The following is an 18,367-nucleotide window of genomic DNA, read 5'->3' as shown; positions in this document are numbered from 1 at the left end:
CTCTTGGCAGAAGGGGAACAGAATCTTGTATATCTTTCCATTCCCCCCTCTTACATTATGTTTCTTGCCTGCACCTTCTCTCTCAATCTCTCTGAATGTCTGACCCTCATGTGAACATTTACCCTCTTTCTGATTAGCACCATCTCTCTTAAAAAAAGAAGAAGGAAATAAAGCAGCCATTTAATAATAAAGAACATAACATGAAATGGTGGTACAGCTTCATTCCTTCAAAGGATATGAGCATTATTTGGAGTGTGTACCAGATATTTTCGGATATCATGATACAGAGGTACACACTGGGATTTTGAGAAAGTTCCATAGGTACACAGAATGACGGCTGTGAAGGTGTGGCCTATCACAAATGAGATGCTCTGGGAGCATCGCATAATCGTTGTTGTGGGGGTGGCATAGCACAAAATGGCTGTCATGAGGCATAGTATAGTAATTCCCATAACTAAACAAGCAGAAAAAGAGACAGGATAATAAAAGGGTATATCCATGCCCCCCGTTAATCACACCATCAATGGAGAAAAAGAAACACCAGCCATTGCCATATTTGCTCATAGGGAGAAGCTAGTTGAACCTTACCTTTATTCAGAATAGGTGACAGTGCCAGATTTTGGGTGGTGTGAGCAGTTTCCCCCACACAGGACGCCAAGATGAGGAGGCACAAAATTGAGAAAACCCATTACTGAGAAGATCCATTTGGGGGCACCAAATTTTTGCCTCACTCAAGGTACCATATTACCAGTGCTTTCTTCCTTTAAAAAAATGTTTAGGGGTACTCTCATTTTCCTACTCGTATCGAAATACTGCCCCTCAATGAGGCCAAACTTAGATTCACAAAATGTTTAGGGGTATGCGTACCCCCAGAAAAAAAGCACTGCATATTACCAAAGTCTGCCCCCACAGATGGGAGAATGGGCACCCATTTCCAGCATCCAATGAAATGGTGGAATGATTAAGGTAGAGGATGAACCAGTACAAAAAAGAAACCAGGTAGGAACAGCATTGTGGGTTTTTAAGGAGACCTTTTGATGGTGCCATAGTAGGTACTGGTGGGACAAGGGGTGCCTAGGATAACTATGTTGGTGGCCGCAGGCTTAGGCAATAAAATGCCAAAAGGAGAGTGGGCGGCCTCAGGATAGGTAGCTAAGCCTAAGGGAAACTGAGGAGAACTTATAATTAGAATTCCAAAATCCACAGGCAGTTAGTTGTTAAATCTAACCACATAAGCATTGCAAACAGCCTGTGGGAATTCAGATTACATCTTGTTGATTAAAATTGGTCAAGCGGACTTGGAGCATTTAAATAAAGCAGCCATTGGCCACTGAGAAACAACACTTGCCGCCTAGTTACGTAGCTGTCAATATTATGTATTTACTGCAGAATAACCCGGCATTTCCTTCAACAAGCAACCTGAGTGCTAGATTAATAAAATACATTCCCTTTTTATTTATTTTGACATTTATTGATCACCCATTAACAATGTCCTCTGGGCAGCTCACACAAAATTCAAAACAAATCAGCAAAGTTAAAACACTGAGTTATGCACATGGTGATCAGCATAAAGCAGCATACATAAAATATTTTTTTAAAAAAAAATGTGTAAAACCAAGCTAAAAATAAATTGCTCCATTGTCCTAAACAGCCTGGGAGACCTGATGCAAAAGAACCCACAAAATCTTAACATAAGCTGTGGCGCTTAGGTGATCCTCACTGGGGAGCCCAGTCCAACATTGGAGCATCACCACCCAAAAAGCCCTCTTCCTAAAGCTACCTGCCTCACCTCCTTAGGTTGGGGAACCTGGAGAAGAGCCTCTGATAACGATATTAAGGTCTTGTTGGGGAGGTAATATGTGAGGAGGTAACTCTTCCGATAACCTGGTTCAAAGCTGATTAGGAGTTTAAAGGAATTGGGCCCAGAAATTGTCTGGACACTAGTGCAGGTGAGAGAGCACTGGTGTAATGTATATATTTATATATATCTTCCAGTCCCCATTAATAACCTCACTGCCCTTTTTTGAGCCAGCTTAAGTTTCTGGACCATTTTCAAAGGAAACCCCCACATATAAGGCAGTGCAACCAACCAACCAACCAACCAACCAACCAGGAGGTTGCCAGAGAATGAATAACCACCACAAGATTATCTCTTTCCAGATGGGGTTGCAGTTGGTATATCAACTGAAGCTGTCAAAAGCACTCTGTGCACCGAAGCCACCTAGGCTCCTCCAGTGACCGTTCTGGACCAAGGTTAAGCCCGAAACGATAAACCCGCTCCTTTAGTGGGAGGGCAATCCCATCCAGAGCAGGTTGAAAGCCACGTAGCTACGCAGGTGATCCATTCACAAACAATACCTCTATCTTGTCCAAACTGAGCTTCAGGTCATCTATGATCAGGTTCAAGCACTGGTTTGGAATGTCTCGCCTGGATTTCTTGAAAAGCAAATGTAAAGCTGGGAGTAACCTGGATATTCATGACACCTCAACCAAAGGTGCTCTCACGACCTTCTCCTAGCAGTTTCATGTAGATGTTAAGAAGCATTTTGTCACCTAAAAATATCATAACACATTTAGCACCAATCTTTCAGAATCTAAAGGACCATACTCCTGAGTGCGTTGCGCAGCAATCCTCAAAACACTTCTTCTAAATACTTCTGCTTAAGACCTAAAAGAGAGAGGCCAAACTAGATGTTACATGGAATTCCATGTTGCTTTCTTCCAAAGGTGTGGGTTGTAACTTGTACAAGTGTTGAGTCTGAGTGGAAGATGGACAGCTACTTGATATTTTCCCCACTGCAGATTTTTCAGCTTAAGAGTGTCCTCTCCAAATCATTGGGGGTTTTTTTTTTAAAAAAAAATAATCTGTGGTGTTTAAGGGAAAAGATATGGTGTTCCCGTTTATAATTAGCAAAAATAATTCAAAGGAAAGTAACACAGAAGTTTGTGTAATGTCTAGCTTGGCTCTCAATGAACTGAGAATTATCTTTAAGATTAGAGTGGCATGACATTTCATTGCAATGACATGGTAGCTTGTTCTGCAAAAGCACAAGAAAGTGGCAGCCTCTCTTTGTATTCTAAAAATACTGCTGCTGAATGATGGCTCTTGTTTTTCTAAAAGGAACCCCTAGTTCTTATTGTTGCATGCCACCCCAATCTCTGAGCAGTGAAAGATTCCAGGGGTTCCAGTCGCTTACCTTGGGTTCGTGTTTCCTTGGAATAAGGTACAGCAGAGACTGTGGTGTCTTTATGATTGATATATGGTTTAATTACACACATATAGATAGCCTGAGCCTATGATGGAGGGGTTCGCAGTCTAGTCAAGTTGCGTGGGATCAATTCCAATCTGTTACCCCCGAGGATGTGGACAGGCTGCTTGGACAAGTGAAACCAACCACCTGTTTCCTTGATCCTTGCCCATCCTGGCTCATAAAAGCTAGCTGGAAAGGGCTGGGCGATGGGCTTCGCGGGGTAGTGAATGCTTCTCTCTGTGAGGGGGCCTTCCCAGACCCACTGAAAGAGGCGGTTATCAAACCGCTTCTTTAAAAACCATGTTTAGATGCGGCCAATATGGCCAACTATTGCTCAGTCTCAAATCTTCCATTCTTGGGCAAGGTGATTGAGCGAGTGGCTGCTGAACAACTTGAGGCATGCCTGGAAGAAGCGGACCATTTGGATCCCTTCCAGTCGGGATTCAGGCCTTATCATGGGTCTGAAACTGCCTTGGTTGCACTGGTTGATGTTCTCCGGCGGGCTAGGGACAAAGGTGAGAGCTGTTTCCTAGTTCTGCTAGATATCTCAGCGGTGTTTGATACCATCAACCATAACATCCTTCTGGACCGTCTAGAGGGGAACTGTCATACAGTGGTTCCGCTCCTTTCTCTTGGGCTGGGTTCAGAAAGTGGGGGTGGAGGATGAGTGTTCAGACCCCTGGGCTCTCACTTGTGGGGTGCCTCAGGGTTCCGTCCTCTCCCCCATGCTTTTCAACATCTACATGCAGCCACTGGGAGAGATGATAAGGGGGTTTGGGCTGGGTGTCCATCAATATGCGGATGATACCCAGCTCTACCTCTCTTTCAAATCAGAACCAGTGAAGGCAGTGAAGGTTCTGTGTGAGTGTCTGGAGGTGGTTGGAGGATGGATGGCGGCTAACAAATTGAGATTGAATCCTGACAAGACAGAAATACTGTTTTTGGGGAACAGGAGGCGGGTGGGTGTGGAGGAGTCCCTGGTCCTGAATGGGGTAACTGTGCCCCTGAAGGACCAGGTGCGCAGCCTGGGAGTCATTTTGGACTCGCAGCTGTCCATGGAGGCACAGGTTCATTCTGTGTCCAGGGCAGCTATTTATCAGCTCCATCTGGTACGCAGGCTGAGACCCTACCTGCCCGCGGACTGTCTCGCCAGAGTGGTGCATGCTCTAGTTATCTCCCGCTTGGACTACTGCAATGCGCTCTATGTGGGGCTACCTTTGAAGGTGACCTGGAAACTGCAATTAATCCAGAATGCGGCTAGACTAGTGACTGGGAGTGGCCTCTGGGACCACATAACACCGGTCCTGAGAGATCTGCATTGGCTCCCAGTACGTTTCTGAGCACAATTCAAAGTGTTGGTGCTGACCTTTAAAGCCCTAAACGGCCTCAGTCCAGTATACCTGAAGGAGTGTCTCCGCCCCCATTGTTCAACCAGGACACTGAGATCCAGCGCCGAGGGCCTTCTGGCAGTTCCCTCATTGCGAGAAGCCGAGGTTACAGGGAACCAGGCAGAAGGCCTTCTCGGTGGTGGCGCCCACGCTGTGGAACGCCCTCCCACCAGATGTCAAAGAGAACAACAACTACCAGACTTTTATAAGACATCTGAAGGCAGCCCTGTTTAGGGAAGCTTTTGATGTTTGATGCATTACTGTATTTTAACATTTTGTTGGAAGCCACCCAGAGTGGCTGGGGAAGCCCAGCCAGATGGGCGGGGTATAAATAATAAATTATTATTAACATTATATTAACACCCAAAAAGGTTATTGCATCAGGCATGGCTCTCTCTCTCTCTCTCTCTCTCTCTCTCTCTCTCTCTCTATCTATCTATCTATCTCTATCTCTCTGGCTTCCCAGCCTGCAGCTTTGCTTCCAGCTTCTAGCTCACATAACTCAACTTTGCTGCTGGTTCTTTTTTTAACCACCATGCCCACCCATTTGCTGTCTAGCACAGAGGCTCTATTCTTAGTTTCCTTAATGACCCATTACCACACCAGGAAGCTAGCCTGGCTATTCCAGGAATTAGAAGAGTCTTGGCATACAGCCTACTCCCCTCCCAAACTCATAACAACATGCTCTCCTTGGGAGCATTTGTCAGTGGAAGAGAAGGGAACATTCATAGAGAAGGCTTTCAGTGTTGGAGGCAATATACCTTTGAGTACCATTTGATGGGAATCACAGTTGGGGAGAGTGTTCTACTTGTGGGCTTCCCATAGGTAAAGGTAAAGGGACCCCTGACCATTAGGTCCAGTCGTGGCCGACTCTGGGGGTTGCAGCGCTCATCTCGCTTTATTGGCCGAGGGATCCGGCGTTTGTCATCAGACAGCTTCCGGGTCATGTGGCCAGCATGACTAAGCTGCTTCTGGCGAACCAGAGCAGCGCACGGAAACGCCGTTTACGTTCCCGCCAGAGTGGTACCTGTTTATCTACTTGCACTTTGACGTGCTTTCAAACTGCTAGGTTGGCAGGAGCAGGGACTGAGCAACAGGAGCTCACCCCGTCGCGGGGATTCGAACCGCCAACCTTCTGAATGGCAAGTCCTAGGCTCTGTGGTTTAACCCACAGCTCCACCCGCGTCCCCTGGGCTTCCCATAAGCATCTGTAAAAAAAAGATACCATACTAGATGTGACTTCAACCCAATCCAGCAGGGATCTTCTTGATTTCCCCCTTCTCTTTCTATGGCTATAGATCAGAGCAGCTTCCAGGCATCCACTTATCCTCACCCCTCTGACACATTCTGATTTGTTGCCCTGCCACATCCCTGTTTTGACTTTTCAAAACGTGCTTCCACCTTACAGTGCTCAGGTACCATAAATACACCATCGCATCCTTCTGCTGAAACAACATTAACCCACCAAACTAGGATAAGAGAAGCCCAAAGGTGCTTTTCAGTGCTGTGTGTGCACAAACACTCTCTATAGTTTAAAGGTTTGCTCTCTTTAGCTGTGATCTATAAAGTGGAGTTATGTCATCTTATACAAAAACTCAAGAAAACTCATTAGGTTTATGGATGGAATTGCTGGTCTCTTTTTACTGTTCGTTTGGAAATTTCAGAACTAGGTGTCAGTCTTCTCTTCGCAGGTTGCTTTTGTTTATCAAATACTATGACTGCTTTTCCTGAAAGGAAAAGGGAGCTAGGAGAATTCTTGAATACCCTAGGATAACTTAACTAAAAGTGGAAACACTGGTTGGTATTAAACTAAATTTTACCCAAAGTAGAACCACTTAAATTAATGAAAATGACCTAGTTAGGTCCATTAATTTCAACAGGCCTTTTCTGAGTAAAGCTTAGTTGAATGACGCCCACACTGAAGAACCCCTACAAAAAGTAGTGTTTCTCTCTGTGTGTTTGTGTGTGTGTGTGTGTGTGTGTGTGTGTGTGTGTGTGTGAATAATTTATAGACCACTTAACATAAAATATCTAAGCAGTGAAGAAGAGTACAGTGTTTAAAATATGTAAGATAAAATAAGTCCTAAAACAAAATTACAGAAACAAAATAAAAATCTTCCATTGTAAATAAATAACTGCTGGAGAGCAGAATCTCTCTCTTCTCCCATTTCGTTCCTGCCCTCCCTCCCCATGGCCTATCCTGACTTGTGAGATCATGCCCAGTCTCAACACGATGTGCTTAAAGGCAGAGTTCGACGTAAGCTGAACTCACATGTGCATTTTTAGTGCTTTAACTATTTCAATAGGGAATATTACCCACTTCAGTGAATATGCATTGAGACCATTCGCAAGTTTTGCCATCCCCCCATTTAAATACCACAACACACCCTTCCCATCCTTGCCTATCTCTAATACTGCTCCATATTGCTCTTTAGCGACCTTTGGATGCATTTCTAGCCAGGACCACTAAGTAAACCAGGTGGCAGTCTGGGGCAGCAAATTTTCAGAGGGGGCAAAATTAGAAGAGCAGTAAAATTTGAAGACTGTGGTTAAAGGAGGAGCCAGCAACTGCCAGTCCATGGCAGGGACCACCATGACATTTTATCCTGGGTGGAGGGACGACCTCCTGAGCTGGTCTTGCTGGCAGAGGGCGGGGAATCAGTGCTGGTGGTGAGGATGACAGAGTGGAGTCTGAGGCGGCTGCTTGGGTCGGCGACTTTATTCTATTCCCATGCCCCGTCATTGAAGCCATTCCCATGTTTGAAGGATAAGGTAAAGGGACCCCTGACCATTAGGTCCAGTCATGACCGACCCTGGGGTTGTGGTGCTCATCTCGCTTTATTGGCCGAGGGAGCCGGCAAATTTTCAGAGGGGGCAAAATTAGAAGAGCAGTAAAATTTGAAGACTGTGGTTAAAGGAGGAGCCAGCAACTGCCAGTCCATGGCAGGGACCACCATGACATTTTATCCTGGGTGGAGGGACGACCTCCTGAGCTGGTCTTGCTGGCAGAGGGCGGGGAATCAGTGCTGGTGGTGAGGATGACAGAGTGGAGTCTGAGGCGGCTGCTTGGGTCGGCGACTTTATTCTATTCCCATGCCCCGTCATTGAAGCCATTCCCATGTTTGAAGGATAAGGTAAAGGGACCCCTGACCATTAGGTCCAGTCATGACCGACCCTGGGGTTGTGGTGCTCATCTCGCTTTATTGGCCGAGGGAGCCGGCGTACAGCTTCCGGGTCATGTGGCCAGCATGACTAAGCCACTTCTGGCGAACCAGAGCAGCGCACGGAAGCGCCGTTTACCTTCCCACCGGAGCGGTACCTATTTATCTACTTGCACTTTGATGTGCTTTCGAACTGCTAGGTTGGCAGGAGCTGGGACCGAGCAACGGGAGCTCACCCCGTCATGGGGATTCAAACTGCCGACCTTCTGACTGGCAAGTCCTAGGCTCTGTGGTTTAACTCACAGCACCACCCTTGTTTGAAGGATAGCGGTCAGCAAAAAGATTAGGAACTAGGGAGCTGGAGGGGGAGAGCTACTTAGCAGGTTTCTAACTACATGAAGTGTGCATGGAAAAAGATAATATGCACATTTGCATATATTTATTTGTCCTGTGGGGGTGGGGGTACAGAGCCCAGGTAGTAGCTTGTGCTTCTGCTAGTGTGCTCCCTCTTCTTTTTCTGAACCCGCATTGTGTGTGTGTCCCCACCCCCCTTCTCACTGCCTGCAAACTGGAATTGTTGCAATGGAATCGATTGTTAAGAGTAGAAAGATAGTGTTGGTTTTTTTAGTTATAGCCACTCTGGAAACTTCTAGAGCAGAAGGATGGGGCTGAAATGTTTGTAATAAACAAAAATGTGGTGGCACCATCATCTAATTTTAAAAAAATATATAATTCCTCTTAATGATGACCAAAGGGACACTTCTACACACACGGCAAACCGAAGCCATGAAAGAAAGTTAAGATGCGGTTGTAAATCTGCCTCCCTGTGTGACTATCAATTGGTTTGATATACAGTGGTACCTCGGGTTAAGTACTTAATTTGTTCCGGAGGTCTGTTCTTAACCTGAAACTGTTCTTAACCTGAAGCACCACTTTAGCTAATGGGGCCTCCTGCTGCCACTGCGCCGCCGAAGCACGATTTGTGTTCTCATCCTGAAGCAAAGTTCTTAACCCGAGGTAATATTTCTGGGTTAGCGGAGTCTGTAACCTGAAACGTATGTAACCTGAAGCGTATGTAACCCGAAGTACCACTGTACAAATGTATTTGAAACTGTATTTTTGTCTTATCCATATACATACCAAGGACAGGAGAGTGTTCAAAGGCGGTTTAAGTGGCATTAACACATGTGAAACGGGTCAAAGAGGATGCATGCATGTGGTTGCAATGTTGCTAGAAAACGTGGTAACTGCATCTTTCCAAGTGCCTCAGTGCTAGAAGAGAATACCCAGTTAGTTCATATGCATCTACATGGTTTTCTAGCTTGGGTCAGGTGGATTGTGTGTGGCAATATGCACAGACAGACACACACACACGCCCATGTTATTAATTCAAACCTGCTTCTCCTTTGGTGAAATTGAAAGCATGAGTTAAGTAGTCTGGTGCAATTAAATGATTGATTCGTTCATTGCAGATTTAACATGGATTTTTAAAAATACGATTGTAATCCAGGCTGTCTCCTGTGAAAGACTACTGACTCAGTGCCAATGGAGTAGTAGGCAAAGTCTGCTTATTTCTACATGGAGAATGCCATGAAATGGTTTGCCTGGACAAATTGCTTATCCATATCTTTAAGCCAAAGGAAGCTGTGTTATTTGGTACATTTCCTTCAAAGATCCCTTGTGCTGGGAGACTTTCTGTATTTATTATAAGATGGATAATGAGCAAATTGGTTATACAAAAGTAGGAACATTAATCAACTAAAATCTTATATCATGTATAGTAATGCTTGAACTGCATGTTGGCTGTGAGTAGTCCATGGCCTTGTGCTTTAAGAGCCAAGGGCTGGTGTTAAAGAGGGTCAAAGATGTGGCATAATTGCCACACTGGCTTTGTTTTGATTTGTTTTATTATCTAAACAAATGTAAATAAATGACTTAATAAGGATTTGGGATTCATTAATACTCATTAGCTGGTGGGAGTAGGAACTGACACTCAGGGATGTTAAGAAATAGGGGGGGGAAGAGTGATGTCTTCTCATTCTCAAGTTCATATTTACACATATACTGTGATTTTCTGGGACGATTGGGCAGTGGAGTGGTAGCTGATCAGGCATAAGTAATCCAGAACAGTGTTTTTATGTGATTTTTTTTAAAAAAACATTGTTGAGGGAAGTACAAAAACAAGATAGTCTTGTGAGCATCTTTCCACAATTTGCAGGTATGAACACAGGAATCTGTCTTATAGGGAGCCAAACCATTTGACCATGTAAGTGAGTGTTGTCTTCTCCATGACTGACAGCATCTCTCCAGGGTAACAGGGAGGGGTATGAGTATCAGTGCTGAGTATTACACTTTGAGTAATTTGCATGCGGAGCATATGCTCTTCTATTGAGCTAAGCTCAGCATTTATTATTTTGGATTGTCACATCAAGGTAGCAACTGTAGGGCTGTGGATAATGTAGACTAGCATTTGGGTTAAGGTTCCCACTTCCTTGTGGGAGTTGCTCAGTTACTTGGGTGGAAGAATAACCACTTCACATCTTCTATGGCTTGTCTGTAAAGTGGGAACTCTAAAAAGCCTATCTCATAGGATGGTGTGCAGGTCGGAGGAGGAGGCAAAAAGTGAAAGATGATACAGCAATCTAGTTTTAAAGAAGTCCCACTTCTCTCCTCTCCCATCATCCTTTCTCATGGTCAGTTACATTGCCTGATTGCATTTGGAATGGCCTGTTGCATTTGGAACCGTTTGTCCTTATAGAAGGGGCCTGGTGGGTTATTCTAGGGGACATGGGGGGGAAGAGATTAAAGGATACTCTGGTGGAAATTCCCGTTTTGTGGGGAGACCATTCAACAGGCGGTTTCAGCGGAGGGTGAGGCAGAATCACAGGGAGGTGGCCTAACAGCTAGCTGCCTCCCCCCCCCCCTGCAGCTGGGGGCCTACAAAAGGGGGAGAGGAGGGCTTGTTAGGGAGAAGCGAGCTTTGCCGTGCTTGGGCCTGCCATCCCCAGCTGTCGTGGCAAAGGGGGGAAACAATACAATAGCAGGGGGAGGCGGGAGGGGAGCATGGTGCTTTCAAGAGTGCCAGACACTAAAGAGGCCTCCCAAAGACTTGTCATCTGCATCTGACAAGAGCTCCTTTCCCCGGGTTCATTTCTTTTCTTCCTTTCTTCTCCTGTTTGCTGCAGCTGTGGGATTTTCAAAGGCGCTGTGCAAACAGATGTTTGGCTTAACCTGCAGATCCATCCCCTCCCTCCTCTACTCCTGCACCATTGCGGAGTTGTAGAAATGCTACACTTGAGGAAGAATGGGAGTGTAAATGCCTCTCTAATATCGGGACTTCATCAGAGAGAGAGAGAGAGAGCGCGCAGGCGGTTAGTTAACGGAGTAAACGTTTAGCAGGAGTTAAATGTTAACCAGCTAGCTCACGTCAGCACCAGCAGTAGGGAATAGAATTCACCAGAAACTGGAAATATGATTGTGATTTTACAGTCAGTCTTGAGCTGGAACTATAGAGAGAGAAAAGGCCAAAGACTGCATCTCCAGTGGTATTTTGGGCACCCAAAGCCAGCTGAGTGGAAGCGCCGTTTACTTTCCATGTGCGTTATGGCCTTCTGAATACAACACTACAATTAGATAACTAGGCATTTGGGATAACTTTGAGATTCTACTTTCAAAAATGCTTTGCATGTCTTACAGTGTTCTCTTTGATGAAGACCCGTATCTCTCATCCTGCTGAACTCTGAAACAGGGAGCAGAATCCCTTTCAGACACAAAATGCTTTGAAAGGAGAGGCACAGCGAGGGACATTCAGACTTTCCACAGTTTTGCAGAGCATTCCCTTATGGAGAAATGGAGTTTTTTGGGGGGTTCCCATTTTCCAGGACAAGAGTGTGGAGAGCAGCTGAGCAAAGCCCCTGCTGCATTGTTAGCTAGGCAAGTGCTACAAAGCTCTGCAGGCGGCATTAGACACAGTTGCAAGGCCAATTCAGCAGTACAGGAACACTTGGTGAGAAATATGCAAAGGCAGTGCGGGGCAACTTTAAAAATTAGGTTCAGTTTGAGGACACAACCAGGAATTTTTGAGAAGCATGGGAAGACCGGGCAGTGTAGGAACCTATTGCCAGTGTCCTCCTCTTAAGCAAGAAAGGCTGAGAGAGTTGAGTCGCTCAATGTCGTACACCATGCCTAAACTTCAACTTCAATTTAGGTGGCTTCCAAAGCAGTATTCATTGCACTGAACTTTACTAGCTGTTAAACAAGGAGTAGCCCACCGGAGGAATTGGCACTGCTGCAGGTGCCACATAATACCTATTCCACATTTATAACAACTCAGTGCGGCAGCGCCTGAACTTTGGAACTCCCTGCCTATTGAGATCAAGCAGGTGCCTTCCTGTTACTGAAAACGTCCATGTTTAGACAGGCCGGCCCAGATGCTTGGAAAGTTAAGGTAGCGTTGATCTGTTTTGGTATTTTAATTTTTGTGTGTTTTAAAGTAGGGTTGTTGGGGTTTTCCTTGACTTTATTCTCTTATCCATTTGTAAACCGCTTTGAGCGGGGGGGGGGGGGGGGGTTTAACAATCAAAGTTAGTGTATATATTTTGAAAAATAAATCCTCAAGGTTCATCAACAGCACATCAGGAGCTTGTTCATCCGGTGTAGCAAGCAACAGAACTTGAGAGTGATGGAAGAAGGGAGTGGCCTGGTGCTTGAATTGTGAAGAGGAACAATCCATAAATACCACCTCAGGACTCCTTTCAGTTGTAGTCAAATTGTGGCCGCCTTAACAAAATTGCTGGGGGCACAGCTGCTTCTTCTGCTCCCCTTCTCCCACTGGTACTGGAATGGCGGCAGGAGATGGTTGTGGATTAAGAAATTGGTTGGTTTGGGGGAATGAGCACTGCTCCGTGTGAGAACATTTGCATAGCATGTGGAAGCTTGAAAGTTAAATCCTGAATTTCTAGCTTTAAAAATCTGTGGTTGCGGAACATGTTCCCAAAACTATGGGGAGCTGGTGCCAGTAGTGGCCTAGATGGATGGTTATTTTTTATGCAGCGTGAAGCAACTGTCCTGTGTTTAGCAGGCAAGGGCTGTGTGACTGGTGACTGAGGTTCACCTCAAGGCTTTCAAATATGACTCTTGGCTTAGGAATTTTGCCACATCAATTATATAGTAATATTAGCTGGTTATTTAATAGCTCTCCAAACACTAATTAAATTAGTCTAGCACTTTACAAGCATTTAACAGTCCCCATGACACTAATGAAACTAGGTGGAGTTTGCCCCTCAAACAACTGAATAGTATTGGGTATTTCGGCAAACCGGAGGTCTAATAGATATTCCAGTTTATTCCAGTACAGTACTAGCAACCTTAATTCTGACCGGCGTTTTATGTAATGCAGAATATGAAGGTTTTCTTATATAGATTAAAGTGAAAACACGTCAGCGCATGAAGTGGAGAAGAGTTGGTTTGAATTTCCGCTTCATATCCCCCCCACCCCACTCCTTCAGGAAAAGTCCGTGCTAGAAGAGCAGGGGACACGGACATGTTGGGTGCTTATATTTTGATGCAGATCGTAGAGGGTTGATTTTATTTTATCTTCCATTGATGTTTGAGCCTGCGGGGAGGGGGCCAATTCTCCCCTCATTGTTCTCCCTTCAGCTTCCATTTGGCCAGAGTGGCACAAAAATGACTGCGGGGGGGGGAGGGAGGGAGGGTGTGTGTGTGAGAGAGAAAGTGAGCGTGAAGAAGGGGGACAGCAGCAACCCCAAGCAGCTTTTACAAATGAGTGACAAAGGCTATGTCCATTCATAGCCTCCCGCGCCAGCGAGGGGGTTCTGAAGAGCCCGAGCCTCGCCAGCCAATTGCTGTCAGCAACCTGTGGAGGGGAGGCATCGCTATAGCAACCGGTGGATGGGCCATGTGCTTTGCCGCCGACAGCAGGGGCTGCGCGCGGGCGAATATAAAGGAGGGGCAGAGCGGAGCCCGGGCGGATGGGACGGGCGTTTTTTCTCGCGCGCGCTCCTCGGTGCGCTCCCCCTCGCGCCCCGGGATGATGGACAGCTGCGCCGAGGCCCTGGGAAACGGGCGGCGGCGAGCGCCGGAACCAGCGGCTTCGTCGCGTTGCCTTGGGACCGGGAGAGGAGCCTGTCAGCAGCGCCGCCTCCCGCCTTTGTATCGCCTGGCGGAGGGACGGGAGGGAGTTGGAGCTCCGAGCGGTGCACCGAGTTGAGCGGCGGCGGCGGCTTCTTCTTGCTAGAGATGCCTCTCTGGGGATTGAGAGCCCTGCGGAGGGAGGCGGAAGGCATGGCGGCAGGTAAAGGGCGCCCCGAGGGCGGAAATGGCGCGCGGAATTCCCCTTTCAGCGACGCCCGACGTGGAGCTTTTGGCGCCCTCGTGCTTATTTGTGGGGCGGGGAGCCCCGTCGCTGAATCCCGGCCTGGGTGAGAATGGCTGAGAGACGGAGAGAGCGGTGGTCTGTGGTGGGCAGAGGTGACGGGGAGGCCCTCTGCCCATGCTCAGAGGTTCTTGCTGGAGCAGCTCTGGCCCCAGTCGCGCTCCTGGGGCGAGTTCTTGGCCACGTGCTCAGAGGGGCGGAAGGGGCGCTTTGCCCCGCCGGGGACGGAAGGGTTGGGACGCGGGAGCTTGCCTCCTTCCTGCCGGCGCTGAAGTCGCCACCAGCAGCAGAATCGCGGCCGTGTTTGCGCAGGGGCGGTGCTGGGCGACAAGCGCCAGGGGAATCGGGAGGTGAAAACGGTGCTCGTTGGTTTACTAGCGCGCGCTGGCGGCTTCCGCGCGTAGTGGGAGCGCCCGTCTGCCCTGGTTCTTTCCTTATCCTTGTTTTGCTGAAGCATTTCTCGCGCGCCCCTGTTCCGGAAAAAGTTGGAAGGGGTGTGTGTGTGGTTTCAGCCCCCCTTGATCCCGTTGTTAAGCACCCAGAGGCGCATCTGACCCAGCCGATCTCTCGCTCCCGCGCCAGTCGCGCACTAGAGGAATGGGCTCATTCTTTCCCGCCCAGGATTTGCCGCTTCGAATCTGCCCCCTGGTTGTTGCGTATTGTGTGGCTGGCGACCAAGAGCGCGCTCTCTCTCTCTCTCTCTTTCTCAAAAGACAAGAAAGTTCTTTTGTTTTGCCTCCCAAGCTGCCCGGCAGCAGCTTCTGTGCAAAGGTCACCGCTGACATGCGCGGAGGGGACCCCTCAGAGCTCGCCCTGCAGGATCTCCGGATCCTCTACCTCCTTCGCCTCGTGGGCCGTCGTCAAAGGTCCCCGGAGCGATCCCCGACCGGTCACGTCGTCTGTGGCTATTAACCCGTGTTCCTATTCAGCATCGATAGTCATAAGATTTCACCTGTAGCTCCTCTGTCCTGGGTTGCATTGACCTTAGCAGTCAGTTTACGACTACTTTCCCGAATCATCATGACCTCACCAGCCCCCAAAGCAGCACTTTGTGCTTCCAACAAGTCCCCCATCACTCTGGTCCTGGTCATTCCTTAGAAAATCCCAGAGATAGGAGGACGACAACAACAACAACAACATGCTTAGCCGATTGAGCAAAGTTCCTCCCAGTTGCTCTTGTTCCTGTGCTGGTGACTCGTTCGCAAGATGGAAAGCAAAGTTCGGCCACACTTCTTCCTTTTATAGTCCTCCCATCCCTTCTAAAATTTAGCTGCTGACGTATTGGGAGCAAAATGGGGAGTTGAGAACAAATGCGTCTCTCTAGACGGTGTGTATATACAGTATATGATTCCATATCCACGCTCAGCCTACACTGGTATGCCTGTGGGGTTTACATGCATAGTATTGTGATCCTTATATTAGAAGGACATAAAGCAGGTGATTTAGGCAGCCTAGGATTTTGAAACAAGATGACCTGTTCTGCTATGCTTTGTTTTATTTATAAAACACACACATCCTAGCACAATCTTGAGGGAAGCTGGCAAAATGGGATATACATACGCTTCAATTTTTTGTTTTTAATTTGGCGTGTTTCAATAGAGATCTTAAATGCAATGGGCATAGTTAGGCAATCAGGATATTGACCAGGATGGCAGAAAACAATGGAAATAGATGCGAGCACTGTGTGTATACCTACTCACATGCAATGTGGGTACAGTAAACTACAAATATGGCATGTATATATTAATGGAAGGACTCAGAACGTATACATGCAAAAGTGTGTGTATACATACATAGATAAATGAGGGAGCTCTCTTTACTCATATTTTCAGAATATTTCTGACAAGTAATTAGCCATATGTTTATGCTGTGCATATATCTACCCTTTCTTGTTTCTCCTTTCTCTCTTTTGCCTAGGAGAATATTAAAATGCCAGTAAATTTCATCTCGCCACAATACTGCCAGAGAGACAGAGAGATCCACTTTTTTTTAACCCTTTGGACAACTATTGACATTTTAGTATACATATTGCATAACACCTATGAAAAGCAAGGTTACTGGTTTGTTGGTGCAAGCAGCTCCTCCTCTCTTTCTCTTGGTAAACAACAAAAACAGCTCTTTTATTTTCATTACGAAACAAGAAGAAAGTATCTCCCATTGATGCTGGTATCTTTGAAACTTGTCTGAAGCCTCGGATTCGATTCCTTCATTGTTGCGGGATATTAATCCTTCTAAAAGGTATAGAGAAGTAGCGCCCCCCCCCCAAGCTTTGTGGGGTTGAAGGTTGAGGAAGGATCATTGTGTCCCTCCAGAAGAATAGGTCTATGGTTTGCACCATGACCTTTCTCAGTGATTTGAATAAGCTGGAGTTCCCAGAAATCCATCTGCCTTTTGTGTGTGTCAATTTTGTCTAATCTTTTCAACCTCTCCATAGATTCTCAAAGAAGGGGGGAAAGTACCTTCCCATCTGACTGCACCCCCCTCCCCTTCCTTCTCCAAGTAAAAGCATTAAATTGACCTTGTTTCAGGTGATGAACTGACATCTGCTACAAGTAATTCTGAATCAACATCCGAGGTGTTAATGGAGGACAGGGAGCTATGAGGATGCTGTCTCCATCCCTATATATACAAACCTCTTGCTAATCTTAAAGAACCTCATGTGAGATTGAGGCTGCAGTCCTAACCCCTTACCTGGGCGTATGCTCCATTCAAGTAGCATTCTATGGCCTTTTAAATGTGTTTGTGAGAGGCGGGGTTGTTGGTTTGTTTTCATTTTATTGTGTATTTTGTGTTCTCATTTTGCATGTTTATGTTGTGAACTGCCCAGTGGACCTTTGGGTGAAGGGCGGTATAAAAATTTAATAAATAATGATAAATAAGACAAGAATTCGAGTTGGACTTGCTTCTGAGTAGACAGGACTAGGATTGCACTGTGAGCCACTAGATTATGTCCTTTTTGTGGTGTATGATGTGACAGTCAGTAAACAAGAACACATTTTATTTGAACACAAATAACAAGGCATTCTTGTGTTGAAGCAGCTCTGATATCTTAAGGCCTTGATTCTGCAATTGTGTAGTACTGCACCCTAAACGCAATTATTTGAGTATTGGTCCGGTCAATTTGATGCAATTCTAGCAAACTTAACTTGAGTGCATATTCAATTTAAACTAAATGAGTTAATTTTCTTCCACGGAGATGTGGTTAGCACTTTTGTGATAATGGGTATCATTGTAAAGAACAAGAACAATAAAAATATTTTAAAATGCCAATTTACTGTAAGGATGATTTTTGTACATATAATTCTTTAAAGTATCAAAAGGTTAAGTAAACATATATTTCCTGCATTTTTTGTTTATCCCGAGAAGAAAATATCCCCCAGAAGATCACAGTTAATATAAGGTTTATTTAGTCAAATCAATAATGTGACTCTAATAAATGTACTGCATGAAAACAAGGTCAGTTATTCCAAAGGAGTTTTCTTGGAAAATGTGGTTAAATGATATTAACAGTAATATTATAGATAATAGCTGCACAATTTGCAAAACTATATGTTCCTTTTTTTTAATCCTGCTGAGTCCAAATGTATATTAATATATGTTTATAGTCAAGAATAATTATTTTCTTGTCATTCCTTTTCTTCTTCTTGGGACTCAACCCCCCCTCCTTTTTTGGCCTCCTTGAATGGCAGATTTGCAAGTACAATTTCATCAGCACAGAGGAACAATAGCTTTCAGTTGCACAAAGGATTTCTCCCACCCTGAATCTCAACCACAATGCCTCTTGCTCTGATAATAGCTTCTGAAAAGATTTTGTAATGTAGAGAATTAATACATGATTATTTCTGCCTGACTTCTCCCATTTATTAGGTTCTGGAGTGTATTCTCAATTAAAAATAGCATTAGGTGGGTTTTTTAAAAAGTCATCATATTTTAAGATAAATCATTTTCCAAAGTTTTATTTATCTGTTCATACCGAGATATTTAGTTTTCATTGTTATTTGTGTTCAGATCTACTATAATGTGTCATCAACAAAGAATTATTAAAAAAAAATGAGGGGAAAAACCCCTCTGGTGCATTATGTGCCACTAAATACTACTGCCAAGTTATTTTAGAAAAAAATATATATTGAAATGCGTTTTTCTTCTCAGAAGTAGAAAGGCAGTGTGCATCAA

At 45.6% G+C, this 18,367-nt stretch overlaps 1 protein-coding gene and 1 long non-coding RNA gene across 3 annotated transcripts in view; both read left to right on the top strand.

Moving 5' to 3' along the window:
• PTPRN2 (protein tyrosine phosphatase receptor type N2) overlaps window positions 1-18,367 on the top strand; it is a 647,226-nt gene that overhangs the window by 501,994 nt on the left and 126,865 nt on the right. The gene's annotated exons all lie outside the window — the stretch shown is intronic.
• Window positions 13,528-17,464, top strand: LOC144329297 (uncharacterized). Its single transcript, XR_013394779.1, has 2 exons — window positions 13,528-14,113; window positions 16,112-17,464. It is a non-coding gene; the product is annotated as an uncharacterized LOC144329297 (long non-coding RNA).

This window comes from Podarcis muralis, chromosome 12 (assembly GCF_964188315.1).
Source record: "Podarcis muralis chromosome 12, rPodMur119.hap1.1, whole genome shotgun sequence".
Lineage (NCBI taxonomy): Eukaryota > Metazoa > Chordata > Lepidosauria > Squamata > Lacertidae > Podarcis > Podarcis muralis.
Note: the sequence above shows the minus strand (reverse complement) of the source record. Positions and strands in the feature narration are given on the sequence as shown.